Consider the following 21,364-nt stretch of genomic DNA (forward strand, 5'->3'; position numbering starts at 1 on the left):
TTAGGGTGACTTTTAGGGTTACTTACAACATTACCAATCATAGCAAGCTCATAAAGGAAGAACAAAAGAAAGCGAGGAAAGGACAGACACTCCAAGGATTGGCTGGGATTTGGATGGATCTCAGGATCACTTTGGCAACTACATAACACATGTTAAACACATCTTTGTTAAGACATAACACATGTTAAACACCCATGTTAAGCACTGCAGAACACACGTTAAACACCCAATCATACAATTGGGTGATAGAAGACTGGAGTCAGTGGCTCACTGTTCTCATGAGCAGCCTAACTCAGCCTGGAGCGCGTGACACAGACACAGAGATGGGACACAGAGACAGATAAAGAGGAGACACAGACACAAAGACGTGAGTACCTGTTTGATGGGGGAATCCCCCCAAAGCAAGATGTGTGCCACGTGGTGCATTGTGGGATTCCAAAAGTCGGAACAACAAGTTCCAGCCACAGATCCCTCCGCCCTACTCTGTGCTTCACAGAGCAGGGCTGCCCCTGTGGTCATGCAGAGTGCACTTCCACCACCTTCACCTTGCTCATCTGTGGGGAAGGTGAGACTCATCCTGCCTTCCATGGCCCCGCCCACCCACACAACCTGGCAATCATGATAATCGCCTCAGAGTGTTGTGATACCAGATGGAAGGAGGACTCTGCCCTTGCAGAGAGCCTGGAAGCAGGCGCGTAACAATGATAGGGCAAGGGGAGACAGTTGTCTGGGGGCCCCACTGCCTGGAGGGGCACCCCAGAGGCACCTCATGTGACTCCCCATTGCCCCCTGCCCAGCCCCATAGCCTCTCAGCCACTTGCCCTCTTCGCCGTCTCTCCTGCTTGTTCTGCTGGCCCGCAATGGAAGCAGCAGGCAAGCTGCAAAGAGCTCCTTTTCTCCCGCCTCTCAGCTGATCGGCGGGTGGGCGGGGCTTCCACGGAGGCCTCCGTGTAGGCCGCAGTGAAGCCTGAACTCGAGTAGGGCCCAAGCCAGCCAGGAAGGAGGAGGCAGCCAGAGTGTTCTCTGCAGCAGAAGACCCCCTGCTGCTCTGCTTAACCCAGACCAGCATTTGCCAGGTAGAGTATGAACTCCTTTTTGTGGTTACCTTTCCCGCCCCCCCCCATATATAGGGATCTGCTTGCCATAGGGCTTGGATATGGGGGGGGGAGGGACCGAGAAGTCTCTGAATATTTATTTTGAAACAGCTTGGAAAATTTGCTGACTTAAAAAAACTATCTAAAAAGTCCTATAAGTGGCTTGTTTCATGGCAGAAAATTGCAAAAACTTCTGGAACAGTATTTTATTAATTTTATTTATTCATTCATTCATTTATAAATGCACTTATGTTCAAGTTGTTTTGCAACCCAGAAGGTCTGAGTGAGAACTGTGAAGCATGTGTGGTGCTTTTATTTTATTTTTCTTGTGTGTGAACTGCTCCCCAATAACTTGCAGGGACTTCAGGGTAAATCTGGCCAACATGTGAATGCAGCACCTCCATTCCAGAGGAGATGTGTCTTAAAGGGCTTTAAAAGCCTCCTGTGAAAAACCTCCTGCAATCAAACTTGACTGAATTTGTTCAGAATTCTGGGAAAACAAACATAGGTTCACCCTGCATGGTTGAAAGTCTCCTTTGCTAATCTGCAGCGAGGGGCCCATTTTAATAATTCATCTTTCTAGTGTGTTCTAGGCATTAAAAGTAATACAAATGTATAGTACTCAATGTATATCACTATATATTGTGACGTGTGTGTATTCAGTGAAATGTATTTGCAGGCAGCATACTTATTTTGGAATATCAGACTTAAATCCTTGGGGGCCTGGGGTGTGCGGAGGCCCTGGACTTTGTAGGGGGGGGCCCATTTTAAAATCTTGTCTCTGGGCCCACTCCAACCTTGCTACGCCCCTGCCTGGAAGGTAGCTGCACAGAAGGTTAGTTCTGAATCCCAGAGCATGGGGAGGGGGAGGGGAAGTGATTTTCGCTTCTCTCCCTTCCCTGAAAAAGCCCTTTTAGCTTCCAGAAATGTGTCCCTGATGTTTGTGTTTCTTGCATGTATGTGTGTATTTTTAAAAGTAGTTTGTAAGCTGCCCTGGGAGACCTGTAGTTTGAAAGGTGGGATATGAAACCTAATAAGTAAGTAAGCCAGCCAGCCAGCCAGCCAGCCAACAAGCAAGTAATTAAGTATTACATAATTTGAGTCTGTTCTTTCCAATGGAGGGTAACACATTTGGCAATATTGTGATGAGTAACATGCATGGAATTTATTGATTCTGTTCAGCAGGTGCTGATGTTCTCACCCCCACATGACTATGGCAAAGACAGGCTTCCCGTTTACTATTTCTACCATTTTTAGATGTAGTTTGTAAGCTGTCTTGGGAGACCAGTGGTTTGAAAGGTGGGATATTAAACCTTCTAAATAAATAACTGGCGTGACAAGGTGTTCATGCCAAAATGTGTTGACTAAAAGGCACAGCAGTCCTATCCTCCTCTGGTTGCGTTCTCTGAGTTGTAGTGGAGGGAAATCTCAAAAACATTCTTTCTTTATTATCATTATTGTCAGTATTCCCCAGAATACTAAAATTTCCATTTCCCCCTAAGCTTTGTAGCCAAGCAGTGTCTCTCTTGGAAATCAAAAGAAGGTTTTTAATGATTAGAGCTGGGGTGGGGGGGGAAATCTATAGCCGTCTCCCTGGAGAAGCAATAGAAGTAAAGAACAAGCTAGGGTTAAAAAAAAAACCCCACACAACTTGGTTACATCTACAGTACATAACATTTTTTATTGTACTCTTCAAATGTTCAAAGTGTTGCACATACATAATCACAGTGACTGGGATCTGGATACTTGATTTTTCCAGAAACAGCAAGTTGTGGGGATCCAGATTGGGACGGAAGCAGGAGGAATGGGACTTTAACTCTTTGCCCCTTATGGTCCCAATCTGGAATGGGCCCCCACAGGAACTATTTGCCCAAGCTCCCATTGGCTTCTTGGAGGAAATAGCAGCTGTGGAGAGACCTGATCCAGACCAAAACCATAGGTGAAGGCTTACAAACCATTCTCTCAGACCATCCTGTTCTGGATTGGGGGGGGGGGTGTCCCACATATATCATTTAAGTTAGGAAGATATAGGCCCCAATCACATGCAGGCCCCAGTCGCACAATGGGGTGATTCTCACGACCAACAAAAATCGGGCTAGGATAGCCTAGCCTGATTTTTGTTGGTCGTAAGAACCACCGGGCTCGCAGCCGAGCCTGGTGGTTCTTGAGCGGGTAACCCGCTCAAGAACCCCTGCTAAAAAGCAGGTTTGCGGAGCGAGCGCTCCAGCAAACCTGTTTTTTAGGCTCATGAGTAGCCGTGGCATGGCTTCACGCCACACCTACTCATGGGTAGACCCCAGCTGGGAAGCGAAAAGCCACCTCCCAGCTCAGGGGTCTCCCCAGTATGCCCTGCGTGCTTGCGCAGGGCATACTGGGGCTTGCAAGGGCCGCGCGGCCCCTGCTCCCCTCTCCCCTGGCTCCGTCACGGAGCCGGCCATCATGTGGGCAGCCAATCCGGCCACCCAGGGCTCCCTGCCTGCTCGTCTGTGGGGAGAGCGGGCTTAGCCCGCTCTCCCCGCAGTTTTAACAAAAGCTGGTCTCATGGATTGTGAGACCCGCCTCAATATCTTTGAACCGGGGGCCAAGCTGGTTTGAAGTTGGACCAGTCGAACTGGGCTGGCTTGATGTTGAGCCCGGCTCAAAGTGAGCCAGCTCAAACATCCCTATCCTTGTGCTTCCTTCATTAGGACATATTCTAAGGCAGGGGCATAGCTATAATTGAAAGAAAGGGTTTAAAGAACACGGGCCCCTAGCTCCTGAGGGCCCTCCAGCTCCATCTCTCCCTATTTTCTTCATTGGCTCCCTCACTCTGGGGGGCCGCCAGAGAGAGGGATGAACACGGGCCCCCTCTTCCCTAGCTACGCCCCTGTTCTAAGGCATCAGGAACTCCTGGGTAGTGAATGCATGTAATGAAATCAACCAGGGATGACTCAGCAGATGCATTTTGCTCACTCCTTGGTTTGGAATGATCACCATATATTGGGCACTGAGATGCAAATGTTTGCTGGTCAGATTAACTGGTGATTCAGAGTGTAGAATCCAGAGGAAAAGTTATGGTATGCAAGGTCAAGACAGTGGAGCTGAATTAAGGATATTAACGGTTTAATGAGATAAATATTGAGGCTATTCTCATGATGGGGAAACCCAGGCTAAGGGAGTGCAGCCTGGTTTTCCTCCATTGTGAGAACCACTGGGCTCATGGGTGAGCTCGGTGGTTCCCCGGCGGCTAGCCCGCCTACTAACCCCTCCTCTTAAACAAGGTTAACAGAGCGAGTGCTTCGTTAACCTTGTTTTGTTGACTGTGTGCAGCTGCGGTGCAGCTCTGTGGCACGGTGGCATGCAAATAGACCCCCGACCAGGAGGCTACAAGCAGCCTCCCGGCCTCGGGGGTCTCCCCAGAATGCCCCACACACTCGCATGGGGCATCCTGGGAATTCTGTGGGCCGGGCGGCCCCCGATCCCTGTCACCCTGACTGGCTCCGTGACAGAGCTGATAGTTGTGTGGGTGGCTGATCTGGCTGCCCAGGACTAGCCTGGGGATTGTTTGTGGAGAGAGCAGGCTAAGCCCACTCTCCCTGCAGAACCTGGTCAGGCTCTGCACATGGATCGTCTGTAGAGCCTCATTATTTACAGAGAGGCAAGTGCAGTCTGCCTTTTGTGTCTTGATGCTGACTTTTTGTTAGCACAAAAGTTCCAGCATAGGACTGGAATAAGAGTAACTAAAGCAGGGGCGTAACTAGGGGAGAGGGGGCCCGTGTTCATCCCTCTCTCTGGCGGCCTCCCAGAGTGAGGGAGATAATGAAGAAAATAGGGAGGGATGGAGCTGGAGGGCCCTCAGGAGCTGGCGGCCCGTGTTCTTTGAACCCTTTTGCTCAATTATAGCTACGCCCCTGAACTAAAGAACCATTCAAATGCTGCCCTGGATCAATTAATGGATTAACCAAAAACAGCACACAGAGTAGGGGGTTTCTAGCCTTTTGCAGCATGTGATTGGTGGGGTTGTTTGCTTTTGGATATTTTTGATGCTGTCATTAATCAGTCTAATCATTACCTTAATTTCAATTTTAGGGTACAGCCCTCAGGGAAAGCAGGCCCCTGTGCAGGCAGCCCCATTGTAATGCAAGGGAGCAATGTGAGAGCGCAGGAGAGATCTCTTTCAGTTCATAGAGGCTTCCACAGGAGCATTTCCTGCAAGATTGTGCCCATGATTAATGGATAGAACCAACTTTTAATGCGGTAGGGTAAGGTTTAGCTGATATTGCGAAGAGGCACACTTGTTGGAGGCTATTGTTTCTATAATAAGAAGGACTTCCAAAGAACATGTGAAGAAGGGGCTTTTCTTTTTTAAGATGAATGGCAGCTTTTGTTTATGGACTTGTAGGCTCACTTATACTCCCTTTAATATTTCATGACCTGTACTACTTCAGACTGCAGGTGGGGTTTACATGACGGAATATTTCTTTATATTAAAAATGCTCAGCATAAAAACTAGATATAAAAACTAGATGCCAGGGAGAAAGGTTCTAGCTTCTAGCCTAGCCTTTTCCCTGTCATGCTCGTTTTCTATGTGATGAGGATAGTATTTTTAAGGCATGTTCAATTTTGTGAGCTCTCACCTGAACTCTGAAGTGGTATAGATTGGGGTTTTTTTGTATCCCCCCCACACCTTTTTGTCTGTTATGATTTAGTGTGTTGTGTGTTTTTATCTCATGTTTTAATGTTGTGTTGTAAGCTGCCCAGAGAACAATTTGTTATGGGGTGGCTAATAAATAAAGTTCATTGTTGTTGTTGTTGTTATTTAGACCAGACACCAACAAACTAGGCCTCAATCTTTACAGGTTTTTGGATCACGAGCCGATTGTGCATGCATATATGTACCAACTCGATCAATTAATGCTTATATACATATGACTGTTTCACACTTGTATGGTCATCATTTGATGAGTGCAATATCAGCTAATGACTGACTTTGAGCATTGCTACATGTTACACTCATCATGTGAAAAGTAGCCACATGTAAAAGTAGCCACATGATTCTGACAGTTGAGAATTGTGAAAGATTCCCTGGAGATAGGCCAAGAAAGCCGGAGGGTTTTATAGACCTCCTGGACTTTCCCCATCCCATTGTTTAACTTTGCCAATCTTATGTCTCCTTTTAGTGGCTGTGATGTTTAGGGAGAAGAATAGTGACAATTAAAACAGAGACAGGAAAGCACAGGTAAACAACAGGATAGAGAAGGATGCCTCCACAGTCTCCTCCAGTTTCTCTGCCTGTCTCCAGGTAAGCCCTCACAGAATGCTCAAGTCAGAGCCTGGGGTATATGTGGTTATTTTTTGTGAGATGACTGCAGTATGTTAGGGGTGTTCATGGAACCAGCTGGTCCGGTTTCGTTCAAGTCTGAACCGGACCAGGATAGTTTGGTCTGGCACCCCCTCGAATCTGCGCCCCCCGGTCTGGTCCGGTGGGGTTGGTGAACTTTTCAAATAATAACATATTTTTAAAAACTTACCCCCTCTGGGGGTGTTCTCCAAGGCAGCAGCAGGGGGTGTTCGGAGGTTCCTCCTCCCCACCGGCCTCCTTTTGTTCCAAAACTGGCCCATTTGTTCCAAAACCGTTTGTTTCCCTAGCACAGTGGCCATATACAAAAACTCGTGAAGCCCCCAAACAGACAGGGAGCAGAGGGGTTTGGTCCAGGGTCAGACCAAACAGCGGGTGGTTCAGTTCGACCCCAAACCATCAAACCAAACTGGTTCGACATCAAACACATTTTACGTCGGAACTGTTTGCACATTCCTTCACTATGTTGTCAAGCTTGAATGGGTTAATTTGAACCTGACTTAAACCACTGATTTAACACACAAGCACAACTTTAATTTCACGTCACATACAATATTTTTCAGTAGAATCAGTTTATAGATTCAACTGTCAATGATGAATTATATGGTAATGCAGAGATATCAAGTGATTTATATTAGGGATGGGCAAATCGATTTGGGTATAAAACGATTTGTACCCAAATCTACCTGTTTGCAAAACAAATTGCCTCTGTGCTAGCTGGCCAGATTCGGGTCCAAACCAAATCGCCCAGATTTCGGACCTAAAAAATTCATAGAATCAGACCTCCATATTGTGACAATCTCTTTTGCTGTCTCCATTTTGTTTTAGGATTTTTTTTTGAAAATCCCACCCTCCCAAGCTTCAGATTGGTGACTTATAGTGTGCAATGATTGGCTGGTGATTCCCCCCTGGTTCCAGATTGGCTCGTTTCCATTCAAATATTGTGCTGCCAGGGGTGACTGACTCAGCATTGGCTAGGGGAAGGGTGGGGAGAGTTTGAAGGAGGGATTTTCAAATGTACTTAAGGAAGCAGCCAGTCACTATTCTGCCTTTCTGCCTCGTGGGATGAGAGAGAGAGAGAGAGAGAGAGCGAGAGAGCGCCAGAGGAGCTTTGCCTTGCCTTGCCTGCTTGTGGCCTGGAATGGATTCTCTTCTTTTTGTTCCTGCTTTCCTGATTGAGGAAAAGAGAAGAGAATTTTTTTCCTGATTGAGGAAAAGAGAAGATAATTTTCCCCCACCCACTTCCTGTTGCTGAGAGAATCACTGTCTGCGCCTGCTATCTGTGAGAATTGATTTGGGTACAAATATGATTTGTACCCAAATCTATCTGTTTGGGGTGATTTGTGAATAAAACAAATCACCCCTGTGGTGATTTGGACCACAAAACACTCAGCTGGCCAGATTCGGACCCAAAACATATCAGGGGTGATTCGATTTGGGTACAAATTGAATTAGAAAAAATATATTCATGCACATCCCTAATTTACATACATGTGTGAACCAGGCTTGATGACTAGCTGCTGAACATGTGAAAAGAATCCATTGAAAAGCATTATGTTGGAGGTGGGTGAGGAGTTGTGAAAGTTCTATTTGTTTTATGGATGATAGCCCATTCAACAACAACAACAACAAAAAAATTTATATACTGCTTTTCAACAAAAGGTTCAAAAGCAGTTTACATAGAGAAATAATAAGAAAATAAGATGGATCCCTGTCCCCAAAGGGCTCACAATCTAAAAAGCAGCAGAAAACAGACACCAGCAACCGTCACTGGAGGTCCTGTGCTGGGGGTGGATGGGGCCAGTTACTTTCCCACCATGTTAAAAAGGTGCCTCTTTGCCCAGTTAGCAGGGATTCTTATATTCAGACATATGAGTAATCAATATTGTAGTCCCCATGTGATGAATATACATGTGTGAATCAGCCCTGGGAGACTAGTTCCCTCATCACACTTTCCAGAAAAAAGTTGGCGCTCAGCTTCACAGACCTCAATTACCAGCCTTCCTTCCCCTACCCCTTAGGAGTCTCCAGGCAGCAGGCCTCGTTTGATGTCCCTTGCAACTTGACTCTGTCTAGGCTCAACCAACATTAATAAGCAGCTAAAACCAGAGCTGCCAATTTATTTTTAGAGTCTTCTTCTTTGGTTATTTTCAAATGATCTGTTATAATTTCATGCTTAAATAACACTAAATAACGTTCTGTGTTTGCACAGTGTAATTGGAAGAGACGAGAGGCCCAGGCAAACCATCATTGCTTGATTTTTTACTGATATTTTCAACCAGAAAAGGGTTGACAGTTAACCCTTTCAGAGCATTGCCAAACAGAGCCTTTGACTCTGCACACTGCCTGGAGCTATCTAAAGGAACAAAATGAAAAGGAAAGCCCTCCATAGATGGCTGGGTGTTATCAAGGAAAAAATTACTTTACATATTTTGCATCGTTATTATTCCACAAACCATCAGTGTACATGGGATCTTGCCAAGTAGCATAAGCAGAGCGGATGTTTTCCCTGCGAACCTTACCTTATAAATGTTGACAAAAGGGGAGACAATAAAATGAGGGGAAGGAAATATCCCTAGCTGAATGGAGACGTATGGGGGCAAATGGGTTCATGATTCCCAAACCTAATCCTATAGCCAGGGCTGCATGTAATGCAAGCCTTTTTTTTAAAAAAAAGCTAAAGACATCCAGCCAATCAGTTGCTTAGGTGGCAACTTGTGAAGGAAGGATTCACTCCCCTGGCACAAGTCTTTTGTTCCCCCCAAAGAGCCAATCATCAGCAGGATTCCACAACCCCAGCAGCTGGGTTTGCTTGTTGTTAGATTGGTTCCAGAGAGGGGGGAAAGTGTGAGAGAGGTAACAGTAACCAGGGCCCAGGGTGAATGTGAACAGGAACAATAAAAATATGCACTTGGTTTTGGTGAGGACTACAGAGCTTCAGCCAAAGACTTCATGAAAAAGGCAAGGAGGACTTTCAAGTGAGCAAGAGAGAAGAGTCATCCCAGACCCAGAGGAGATCTGAGCGGGAGTTCCAGGCGTAAGATGATTTATACATCTCTTCTCCACTAAAAATGCTTAAGGGGATGTATACAAATTACAAAACAAGAGTCATATAATGACTTTGCATGAGTACAACTGGCCTTAAGGTTCAACAATCCCTTCTCTTTATTTTAACATTAAAGAGGACACAGTGGTAAAGATTTAAAATTCACATCAACAATTAATGAACAGAGAAGCCTTTTATCCAGGGGCTGGAAAGTACAATGTTATTTTAAAAGCCAGAGATATTATACAGAGTAAACGACTCTCTGTGCATTTATTCTAGCAATTATTTATTACTTGATCGTTGCTGCACAAGATAATAAGGGGAAGCCAGACCAAATGGAAATTGCAGAACTCTGTTGCTGGCCTCTATTAGGTGACAGTCACCTGAGTCTGCTCCACTGACCTTAGCGTTGCTTGGAGGGTGCTGGGGGAGATCCTTCTTGGCAGCCAGTGCTCATCTTTGCCTCTCCATCTGTCTCTTCTTGAGACAGTCAGTGTCCTAGCCAGCTGCTGCCTTCAGCTATTATTAAGAGGGAAACTATTATGAGGTTTCAGCTGTCTAGGTAACATACAAACAAACAAACAAAGATCACCTCAACCATTGTTGGGTACACATTTCTCTGAAAGAGCCTGGAGGGTTAGGGAGCAAGATGGCATGACCAAGTTGCACTTTCCCCCTATTTCACTGGGTCAGGCCCATTTTCAACACAATACTTTGAGTTCACAGACAGACCTTTTAAAAGCAATTGTATGATTGCCTCTGTGTGAATGCATGGGGAGGACTTATCCACACAACATTTCCAGAGCTGTGTACAGGAACAGGAGTTACATGACAACATCTATTCATGGATTCATGTTAGATTTCCATACCATTCCAGTATGGTTGTACTCCTGGACTATAAAGATAGTGGCTGACATTCAATGCAGTGTACACCAGCATTAGGGACCCGCGAGGGCTGTTGCACATGTGGAAAGCATCCCTGGTGATACTGTGCAAGAGAGCTCTTGCAAAGACATTTAAAACAGCCTGCACACAGTTGCACAGTGTTACTTCCATATGAGACAATGGAAGCAGTGGTGCATAATTGTGTGTGGGCTGCTTTAAGGATTTCCACAAGAGTGCTCTTGAGGAATACCACCAGAGCTGCCTTCCATATGCACAGCATACCTGGAAGGTCCCTAATATTGGTGTTACATTGCACTAAATGTAGTGCATTTATATTAGATTATATATTTAACTGTATTAAATTGCAACAATTTCAGAGAAAATTTGAGAGTTCAATAGAAATTCATCAAAAAATTTTTCCCTTAGATTCTTCTCCTGAGAAATTCTGGAGAATGATGAGCAGGGCCAGATTCTCCCCAAGTCTACACATGGCAGATTTTCCTTTTGGTTCTCAAAGATTGCTCACACAGCACTCATGGCTATCTGTGTTAAGAACCTCTGGTTAACACTGGGAACCTTTTTCCTTGGCAGTTGTGACTTGTAGTCATTTTTAAAGCACTGACTTGACTGGGGGTTTATCTGACCCCAATATCATATTATGAAATGCTTTTTACAAGCAATAGAGGTTTAAGAGACACAAACAACTGTATACATTTATTCTTCACTTTAAATGTAACATTTTTCCCCCTGAAGTGGAAAACTACTCTGGAGATGTTGGGTGGGTGGGGGGAATATTGGTTGGGTATTGATCTCACGGGCACCAATTGAGATCAATACCACTGCTAGATATTCCCCATTCAAGCTGTTGATAATAGTCTGAATTTGGTTGTTTTAGAGTGTGATTTGAATAATATGTTGTTTTGCCATAAGATACTTTCACCAATCTCATGAGAGGGCCAGTCTACTGGGGAGGACCTTAGGTTTGCAAAAACCTTCAGTCTTCTGTCAGACTGCACACTCATGAGATGAGCAAACCCCCCAAAGGAGGCCCCATTTGCACGGGCCCCCTGCTATCTCTGGTTAATGATAGAACTTTTGCACAGCGACCCCCTCCTCTCCAGGGAAGCCTTTCATGCACCCAAAGGAGTTTTTGATGCTCCTGTGTCTGGATGTAGCCAGGTGGGCAGACTGGGGAAACACCAGGACTGGGGACAGATCTTTACGCTCATTCAAATTCCCTGGTTTCGGACTGGCATCCCATCATATGCAGATCTGCGGTCGCAGGGTATTGCGGGAGAGGGGAGCCCCGTATTCTAGTGACCCCAGGAGATTTTGGTTGCGCTTCCAGGCAAAAACAAAGATGGCTATGTTTGGGCAGATGGGCTGGCAGAGGGCATGCTTTGACAGCGTAGCAATCACTAAGAGAGGGAGAGTGTTGCCAGGGTACCCATCCCTGCGGCTTGCTTGTATAGAGCAACCTGGCTGGGCAGCATCTGCTGTCTGGCCCCCATGAGTGTCTGACACTCTTATGAGAGAGTGGTTCATGGGAGAAGTCCATGTTCGGACATAATGCTGCCACTGAAAAACCTCAGGTTACAGTGGCAAAACGCACTACCAACCCAAGATTCAAACTGGAGTTTGGTGAGGCAAACCTCAGGTCGCTTTTGCTGCGCAACCGTGGTTGCACGCGTTCTGTTGTAATGGAGTTCCAACCTCTGCCCCATTTAACTGTGGCTTTGCATGACATGTGAATGTGGCCATTCTGTCTGTCCTTAACCTTGGTTAAAGATGTCCTGTCCAGTTGCTATTTTTCTCCTATCAATGTTCCGTCCTCTTTTTTACACTTCCTTTTCTTTCCCCTGCCTTTGCATTTGGTGCTTGTGTGTCTTGGCTTCTAGCCACAGCTTCCCATTGTATGCAGCTCTTTGAGTTTCTGCTCCATCCACACACCCCTCCCATACTCCCTAATGCACAAACCCACCCCAGCTCTGTTTGTATCACCATTTGCATTTCTGCTGACTGTGAGGATTGGTTTAATTTCATGGGTGTCATTTCCTTCTAGAAATCTCTCTCTGAGCAGCGGCCCAACGAATCCCTGATAAAACATATTTTTCCTACGGTAATGATTTTATGGGCCCATAAGTCATGAATTTATTATGATCTCAGCCCCTGCTGCTGATTGCTGTAAAATGCAAAGTAATTAACAGCGAGCGACAGCTACTATTCCCACCTGGTACTGTGTTCTTTCCTACACTGATGGCTTTGATTAAAGTAATGACTAAAGTGTGAAGCTGGGCTGTAAAATATTAGCATGATTAATGCCACATCCTAAATAAGAAACAAAACTAATGGGTGAAGGGCTGGGGAACTTTTAAATAAATATATATATTCTCCCCCCTTGTCTCCTTCCAGCCATTGTTCTGTCTCATTTATGCATTGCTTTTTGTTAAATAATGTATGGCTTTGAGGGAGGGCCATAGGGCATACTACCAAAGCATCTTGCAGGCTGACAACATCTTAAGTGCCTGTGTTAATTTTATAGCCCTTTCCGCTGGACAAGAGAAAGGGGACAGGATTCTTAATGGCAGAGATCCTGTAGCAGTTTAGAGAGAACAGGGATGTATAAGGTAAAATTGCTAGGGAAAAAAATATACAATCAAAGTTAACCGAATATTTATTTATTTAAAAGATTTGTAAGCCACCATTCTTCACTTATGGATTCATGGAAGCTTATAAAATTTTTTGTTAAAAGTCCAGATAAGAGAACGCAAAGTACAAACTTTTTGTGTGGAGAAACTGACTTCTGTTCATTAGGCTCATAAAAGAGATATATATTTTAGATGTAACAATAATAATTATTGTTAATCTTAAGTTTCATATTATATGATTTATCATGTGATTGTTTCATGTTTCATATGTATTTTTAAACATCTGTTGGAATGTTTCAATTGCATTTTTAATGTTTTCTTAAAATAAATGTTTTTTAAAAAGAAAATATAGAAAAACTTACATTCCAGTCTCTTTGACAGCCTTTCACTGTCTCCTCTTTACTTTTCCTTGGCAAAATGAAGCTTCTAGCTCCTACATTAAAGACTTTCCACCATTTTTGGCTTTTATGATGAGCTGTGTTAAATATTCCTTTCTTTTAATTTTCAGGTAGAAACTAGTAATTTTGGTAAGGTAGATCTTTTTCTGCCTGAAATACACTTAGTGCAAATATTTGCCTCGTTCAGTCCCACGGGGTGTAACTGCTACTGTTTTAATATCATTTCCCCTCTGTCTGGTTCCTTTTCCTCAATTATTCAAGTGGGCAATCCCATTCAATTAGAGAACACTCAAAAACCAAGATGATGTCACAATGCCTCAAAGCCAGTCAGATGATTATTCTGTGTGATTATTCCACTGAGGGTAAGTGAGGGTAGTTAAGAGTAGGGACAAATGAGGGTGATGTAAATGAATAAATTGACTTCTTTTTTCCTCCAATGAGTAATAAAAATTGCTGACAAAGGAAGCCATGTTTCAGCACTGTCAAAATTATTTGCAAAACCTGTGAAGAGTTTCTATTCAGCCCTAGCTGTATCTCTTTTATTTTCTTCCCTTATTCAGCAGTGAGAGTTAATTGTATATTTTGCTGGAACTTCGTATAACACATTGTCACTGTTCTAAGTTGATTGATGAGTGTGGGTGAAATGTCATGCTAAAACTCCTTGCCCTTATTCCTGTTCTTGCTTTCTTGGCTGTGACAATCGGCCCATTTTGTTTTCTGCACTTTCTTCACAATGCTCTTCTCTCTGAGCTTAGTCACACCTTACACTTTTAACGATCAGCTACCATAAGTCAGCTCTTCTCAACTTGCTTAGAATCCTAAAGGGCAGAATGAGTGTGCTTCCTTCCTCCAGATGTCCCTAAAGGCTATGAGGTCTGGGGAGTGCTTGCCTGTCCCTCATCTTCCTCTCTGTCTCCTGCCACAATTACATATTTACCTTTCATAGGAGTTGCTCCTTGACAGAAGGAGGAAGAAATACATGGCTCTGCTCTTTCCATATTCAGGTGCAGCTGAACTTGCTTAACAGTTGATCAGTTTTTGTATGGGAGATCAGACTCTCCTTCTCTAACCATCAACTCCATTCACATTACTTCCTCATCCCCATCCACCCTATTAACCTATTCTATAGTGCCCTTCCATGGGCATCAATGTGTACTATGTTTTCTGCTACTGTAACTCTGCCCCCTTCTCCCTTAACCCTTATGAAAAGACTTTTTCATTCAGCCTTTTGAGCCAAATCCTCTAGACGCCTAGTTCACTGATTGCACCAACAAAAATAATGAGGTAGCAGTAGAATCAGAGTACAGACTCAATCACAGAATGTTAGAGTTGAAAAGAGCCTTCGAGGGCTTCTAGTCCAACCACCTGCTCAGAGCAGGAAGTTGCTTCTAGGGGTGTGCACAAACCAAATTCTGCGATTTGATTAGAGGTTGAACTGAATAGCAGAACCATCAAACTGACTCATCAAGAACAACCAGCTTGGCCAACTGTCTCGATGCAGCACACTCAAAATGCCTGAATCAATTGGGGTGATTCAAGTGCCATATTGAGGCCTGCTTTGTTAGGGAGAGCTTTTTTCTGGGGAGAGTTGGTCTACCAATTGGAGTTGGCAAGTAGACTAGTCTTCAGAGATGGGAAGATATGCTACATCTAGATTGGAGGGCTGGACTACCCATCGACCCCAATTGGTAGGCCATCTCTCCCTAGAAAAATAGGAGAGCTGGTCTACCAATTGGGATCAGTGGGTAGACCATCTCTGGATTTAGTGTGTCAGCCTGCCTTAGAAGACTGGTCTATCGGGTTAACACAAAGCAGGCAAACACACCAAGTCCAGAGGGCTGGTCTACTCACTGACCCCAATTGGTAGACCAGCTCTCCCTGGGAAAATGGGCCTAAATGGCGCCATTTTTCCAGGGAGACCTGTTATACCAATTGCAGTTGGCAAGTAGGCCAGCCCTCTGCTCCGGACTTAGCACGTCTGCTCATCTTGGAGGACTGCTCTACTTGCCAACCCCAATTGCTAGATCAACTCACCCCAGGAAAAGGCACCATTTTGAGGCCAATTTTTCTAGTAAAACAAACTTCAAAATAGCATTCAGATCCCCTCAATTGATTCAGGTCAAACTGGGGGTGATTCATTTTGGCCCCAAATTGAGCCCTCTCTTTTGAGGGCAATTAGATTCAAGGTTGAATCTGTTCATTGCCTGGACTAGGACCGGGGAGACCCGAGTTCAAATCCCCATTCAGCCATGAAACTAGCTGGGTGACTCTGGACCAGTCAGTCTCTCTCAGCCTAACCTACTTCACAGGATTGTTGTTGTGAGGAGAAACCTAACTATGTGGTACACTGCTCTGGGCTCCTTGGAGGAAAAGCGGGATATAAAATGTAAAAATAAATTTAAAAAATAATAAATCTCTGACAGATGGCTGACGAACCTCTGTTTCAAAACCTCCAGAGAAGGAGAGCTGCCCCCTTCTAGCTTTTCCAGGTAACTAGAATGCCTCATTAACCACCCTCTTATTAAAGAATAAAAAAAGAATTCCAACATTGTCTGGGAAGTAAACCTTCTAACTTGGTAATATAACCTAGCATGGCATGAGTAGGCTGAATCAAACTCCATGTGACACAGAAGAAGATTTAAAAATAAAATGGAATTCATTTATGGAAAGCAAAGCTTACATGGCATTAAAAAGTAAAATAGTAGTAGTTTTTATGTGCAACTATTTTAATTTGAACTTTTGATGTTTTAATTGTTTTAAAATTACTTGCTTTATTTTATTGTTATAAACCACCTAGAGACTTTGGTACTGGGTGGTATGCAAATATATTAATTATAAATAAATTTTAAAAATGGAAGAATTAAAAAAATGGCAAAAGCATAATAGCAATAGCAATAGCAATAGCACTTACATTTATATACCGCTCTATAGCCGGAGCTCTCTAAGCGGTTTACAATGATTTAGCATATTGCCCCCAACATTTCTGGGTACTCATTTTACCGACCTCGGAAGGATGGAAGGCTGAGTCAGCCTTGAGCCCCTGGTCAGGATCGAACTTGTAACCTTCTGGTTACAGGGCGGCAGTTTTACCACTGCACCACCAGGGGCTCCTCCTAAGAATATGAATGCATTACCCGGTCAATTATGTTGTTTGGCCAAGAAGGTCATCCACTTACTTTGATGTTATTTCATGTTATTTTTAAAAAAGGAGACCCTCTCAGAAACAAAGTAGCTTGAAGAAGAAGGAAGTCAGGTCATGCTGGAGCACACTCACACCTGGGCTCTGTTGTTGAGAGCAAATTGTCTTCAGCAATTTAAGCAATTTGGCCGGATTCTGATGTAACATGAAACCAGAGTTAAATGGGGCAGAGGTTGGAATTCCAGTATGGCCAAATTCATCAAACTGTGGTTTTGTGGCAAAAGTGACCTGCAGTTTGCCTCGCCAAACTACAATTTGTACCTTCAGTTTGCAGAAAGGTTAACCGCCAAGACCTTTGGTTTGGTCGTTGAAGGGTTCTGTCCTAACCCAGATGCTGCCATAACTGCATTTTCATGCTTATTTTCAAACCACAATCATAGAGGCAGTAGTGCAGACGTGCTCGGGATCATGCCTGCTCCATGCCTGTGGTACTTCTCACTGGCCGCTTCTCCGAGCACCAGCCCCACCGTTCCTGTCTCTGATCCAGCAATGCAGGTGCCTGGCAACACGGATGCCACTGCATTCCATCCTAGGCTTGTTAGCCTGTCAAGCAGCACAGTCACACAGGGGCATTCCCTCTCCCCACTCTGCCCCTTGCTCCCCACGCCTGGCAAGCTGGAGGGAAAGGGAACGGGATGACAGGATGGGAACGAAGTGGTCCCCCCCACCAGAAGGAAGCAACAATGATGTATGTTCACAACACTCCAGGTGGCAGCATAAGCAGGGCACCTCATCACAGCATCAGGAGGGGAACATTTGGCAGGGGAATGCCCAGGGTTGGGTTTAAAATGCAGCCCCAAGCAGGGATTCTCGAGCAGCCAGGTTCACAGAAAGGTTGGGGAAGGGGGGCCCATCCCCTTGGGGTTTCCACTCCCTAGGCTTCCTTATGAGCAGAGCCAGTCACCAGAGTCAGCTGTGCAGGGGCATAGCACAGTTGGAGTAGGCCCAGAGACAAGATTTTAAAATGCCCGCCCCCATCACTGAAGCTCAGCTCATGAAGTAAAGAAATCTTAAATGAGGCTGAATAATGGTAACAAAAAGCATAGTAAATATTTACTATGCTTTTTGTGCCGCAATTTCTCCTATCTCCTATGTGCCACAATAGAACATCATCCTAAATTATTTTTTTAAAGGTTTTGTAAATTGTGGACAATGCAAGTCATTTAATGGTACTAGAGAAAGACATGCTGTTCTAGTAGCTCCAGGTCTTAACACTCACATCAGTTTCAGAGGATGAAAACAACTGAAGGAAGCCCGGGCGAGTGTGCGGCTGGGAGAGTCAGTCATGTGACTTGCCTCTGGGGGACCCCCAAGGCAGTGGGCCCCCAGACAACTGTCTCCCCTTGCCCTATTATAGTTATGCCCCTGCAGCTGTGCTCCACTTGGAGTGCTCAGAGATGGCAGTGGAATCGAAGGAGCATACCGACTCGGGCTCAAGAGAGTGCCAGAGAGGCCATGGGGTGGAGGTGGGGACGCCCCCTTACAACTCATGAGAAAGACCATCAGAGAGGAGGGGAGAAAATTGCCAAGCAAAATCTCTAATGATGCCTGATGGCAAAAGATCCCCTTCTTCCATGGACTGGTCTCTCACGAGAGTGCCAGGCCATTGGGGCTGTATATCAAGTCCGTGTGGTTCTATGGAGGAAAACTGCAGAGACAGGTACCCCAGCAACTGCTTTCCCTGTCTTGGTGACTGCCACCATACAGGTGAACCTCGGAAAATTAGAATATCGTGCAAAAGTCCATTAATTTCAGTAATGCAAATTAAAAGGTGAAACTGATATATGAGACAGACGCATTACATGCAAAGCGAGATAAGTCAAGCCTTAATTTGTTATAATTGTGATGATCATGGCGTACAGCTCATGAAAACCCCAAATCCACAATCCCAGAAAATTAGAATATTACATGGAACCAAGAAGACAAGGATTGAAGAAAAGAACAATATCGTACCTCTGAAAAGTATACAGTATACTGTGCTTGATTGGCCAGCAAACTCGCCTGACCTGACCCCATAGAGAATCTATGGGGCATTGCCAAGAGAAGGATGAGAGACATGAGACCAAACAATGCAGAATTGCTGAAGGCCGCTAATGAAGCATCCTGGTCTTCCATAATACCTCATCAGTGCCACAGGCTGATAGCATCCATGCCACGCCGCATTGAGGCAGTAATTACTGCAAAAGGGGCCCAAACCAAGTACTGAATACATATGCATGCTTATACTTTTCAGAGGTCCGATATTGTTCTTTTCTTCAATCCTTGTCTTCTTGGTTCCATGTAATATTCTAATTTTCTGGGATTGTGGATTTGGGGTTTTCATGAGCTGTACGCCATGATCATCACAATTATAACAAATTAAGGCTTGACTTATCTCGCTTTGCATGTAATGCGTCTGTCTCATATATCAGTTTCACCTTTTAATTTGCATTACTGAAATTAATGGACTTTTGCACGATATTCTAATTTTCCGAGTTTCACCTGTATACCTATCAAAGTGTGCCCTCTGCCAGTCCACCCACCCATGTGGACATGTGCACCCTTGCTTGTGCCCCCAAATTGGGGCTCCCCTCTCCTACGATTCTCCATGCTGGCAGATCTGCATACGGTGTAATGCTGGACTGCACCCAGGAATTTTAAATTAGTTTTAAAGATACATCCACGCATCTGGTGTTCCTCCCAGCCACGCATGCGGCCCGGCTCTGATACATGCTGTGTCAAAATCTCCTTTGGCTGTGTGCAAGGCTTCACAGGAAATGGGATGGGGGGAGGTTTGTAGCAATTCTGTTATATTTTTTACCATGGAGAGCTGGGCACTCGCATAAGTGAGGCCCCCTTTAGAAGGTTAGCTTAACCCGTGAGCATGCAGTCCGAAGCGAGACCTAGGAGTCACAGCCGCATGGTCATTCCCAGTAGACTGGCCCTCCCATGAGAGGGCGAGCCCACCACCAGCAAGCTGCCAGTGGACCAGGTGTGTAGTTTGGTCTGCATGGACTGCTTTGATGGTGTGATCCCTCGCAACAGCATCCTAGATCATGGCAGGACAGACCCTCCGCCAGCATCTTTTGCCCTCCCTCATATGCATATACCCTCCTCGGAAGTCTCCATGTTCCATTTCCTTTCCAGAGTAACAGGGAACTAGTGGCTCAGCCAGGCCCCTCCCCTGTCCATTCATGCTTGTGTGGGACAATTTGGGAGCAGGGCTCTTTGGGGGTGGAGGTGACATTGGTGTCAGAAAAAGTGCTGGCATGGCATGGCATTTAAAGGGATTTAAATGCCCTTTCCCTGCCAAGGGTGGGTGGTTCATGCTGAAATTGTACAGTTGTGCTTGGCATGAGATTGTGGCCAATTGTGGCTGCTCTGCTGATGTGCTGATGCTTTGCCCACAGTCTAGCCATAGAGCTTGCGGGGATCAGCCTTGGCGTATGAGCATCAGGGAAAGGCTTCCCCCTCCTGGAACTGGAGGTTGGCAGGCTGTGGTGCAATTTAGCGTTTTAAATGGAAACTTCAGGTTTCCCAGTGTCCGGTTTTGTGTTATGTCTGAATCCAGCTTTTTAGTCTTTTTGTGGGATTGAAAACTTCTTTAATTATTGGTTGGGTGGAAAGGTGATGGTGAGAACTGATAGAGAGGCCAAATGAAGAAGACTAAACTACCAATCACAGAAGAGCATGCAAATGTAGGAATTACTTCCCTTTGTGCTAATACATGAATGTAGTTGTCTATATTATCTGTATCATTCACCTCAGACTTTTTCCTGTGTGAAAAAAGATCCTTCCACAGGAAGCTGAGCATGTGCAAATACACACACACACATGCACACACACTAGCTGACAAGCAGTTAACAATGTGGGGATGAGGTTTGGACTTTAAAGATGGCACTACTTGCCACTTTATTTCCTACACAACATGCAATGGTAATTAGCAGTTGATAACTGACAACTTAGGAGAGATCATATTTGAAATTTGCCAAAATGAAAGACATCAAGAGATGAAGAGAATCAAAAGGATTTGAGCTCTGTTTTTTGAGGTAAAAATTCTGTATTGAATTAGAAATCTCATACATAAATAGCGTGGTAACATTGGAAAATCTGACAAATCTGAATATTTCTCAATATTTGGTTTATCTCTAAATGGAACATAGTCACAAATAACTTGAATTCCATTCATTTCAATAGGACTTAATCACAATTAGCCTTTTGCTGGTTTGTGCCCAGAAATTATTGCATGGTCCAGCTAGCAATGTGAGCAGAAGCCCTTGGAAACACTAGATATTTTGAAAATTTAACCATTTCAACCCTGGCTTTCTCTTTCCAAAGTCTCCTAGGTTTGAATCAATGCAACAATCTGCCGCAGGTAAAGTTAGCTCTTGCACTGATCTAAGCGCCTTCTTTTCAATAACATCACAAGCAAGTTTGAACAAAGAAGACAATCCATCAGATTTGAAAGCTTGGTAAAGATTTTGTGTCAAATTGGTCCGTCCTAATAAAGTCATTACTAGAACTGAGACTTTTGAATAATAAAATATGCATTTTTAAGTGAACAAAAGTAGTGATAATGAATAATAAAATAAGAATGAAGTGCTTAACAAGAAGAGATTAAAGACACAAGCAGGAAAGGAAGGTGCATGAAGTCTGGTCAGCAGGGAGTCTGACTTGCCTAAAAGGAAGAGTGAAAGCCAAGCTACATGATCAGCAGCCTTATGTAATTTATCTGTGCTGCACTATTTTATCTGTGCTGCAGCTGGAGGATGAGTTG

At 44.6% G+C, this 21,364-nt stretch overlaps 1 long non-coding RNA gene across 5 annotated transcripts; it reads left to right on the forward strand.

Moving 5' to 3' along the window:
* The first annotated feature begins 698 nt into the window (after nucleotides 1-698).
* LOC128325309 (uncharacterized) lies at nucleotides 699-21,115 on the forward strand. Of its 5 annotated transcripts, none has more exons than XR_008307369.1 (3): nucleotides 699-1,076; nucleotides 6,254-9,469; nucleotides 20,926-21,115. It is a non-coding gene; the product is annotated as an uncharacterized LOC128325309 (long non-coding RNA). The 5 variants fall into 5 exon arrangements; XR_008307366.1 differs by lacking the exon at nucleotides 699-1,076 and adding an exon at nucleotides 1,128-2,393 and having other exon boundaries at nucleotides 5,163-9,469; XR_008307367.1 differs by lacking the exon at nucleotides 699-1,076 and having other exon boundaries at nucleotides 4,911-6,375; nucleotides 9,358-9,469.
* The last annotated feature ends 249 nt before the right edge of the window (nucleotides 21,116-21,364 follow it).

Source organism: Hemicordylus capensis, chromosome 4 (assembly GCF_027244095.1).
Source record: "Hemicordylus capensis ecotype Gifberg chromosome 4, rHemCap1.1.pri, whole genome shotgun sequence".
Taxonomy (NCBI): Eukaryota; Metazoa; Chordata; class Lepidosauria; order Squamata; family Cordylidae; genus Hemicordylus; species Hemicordylus capensis.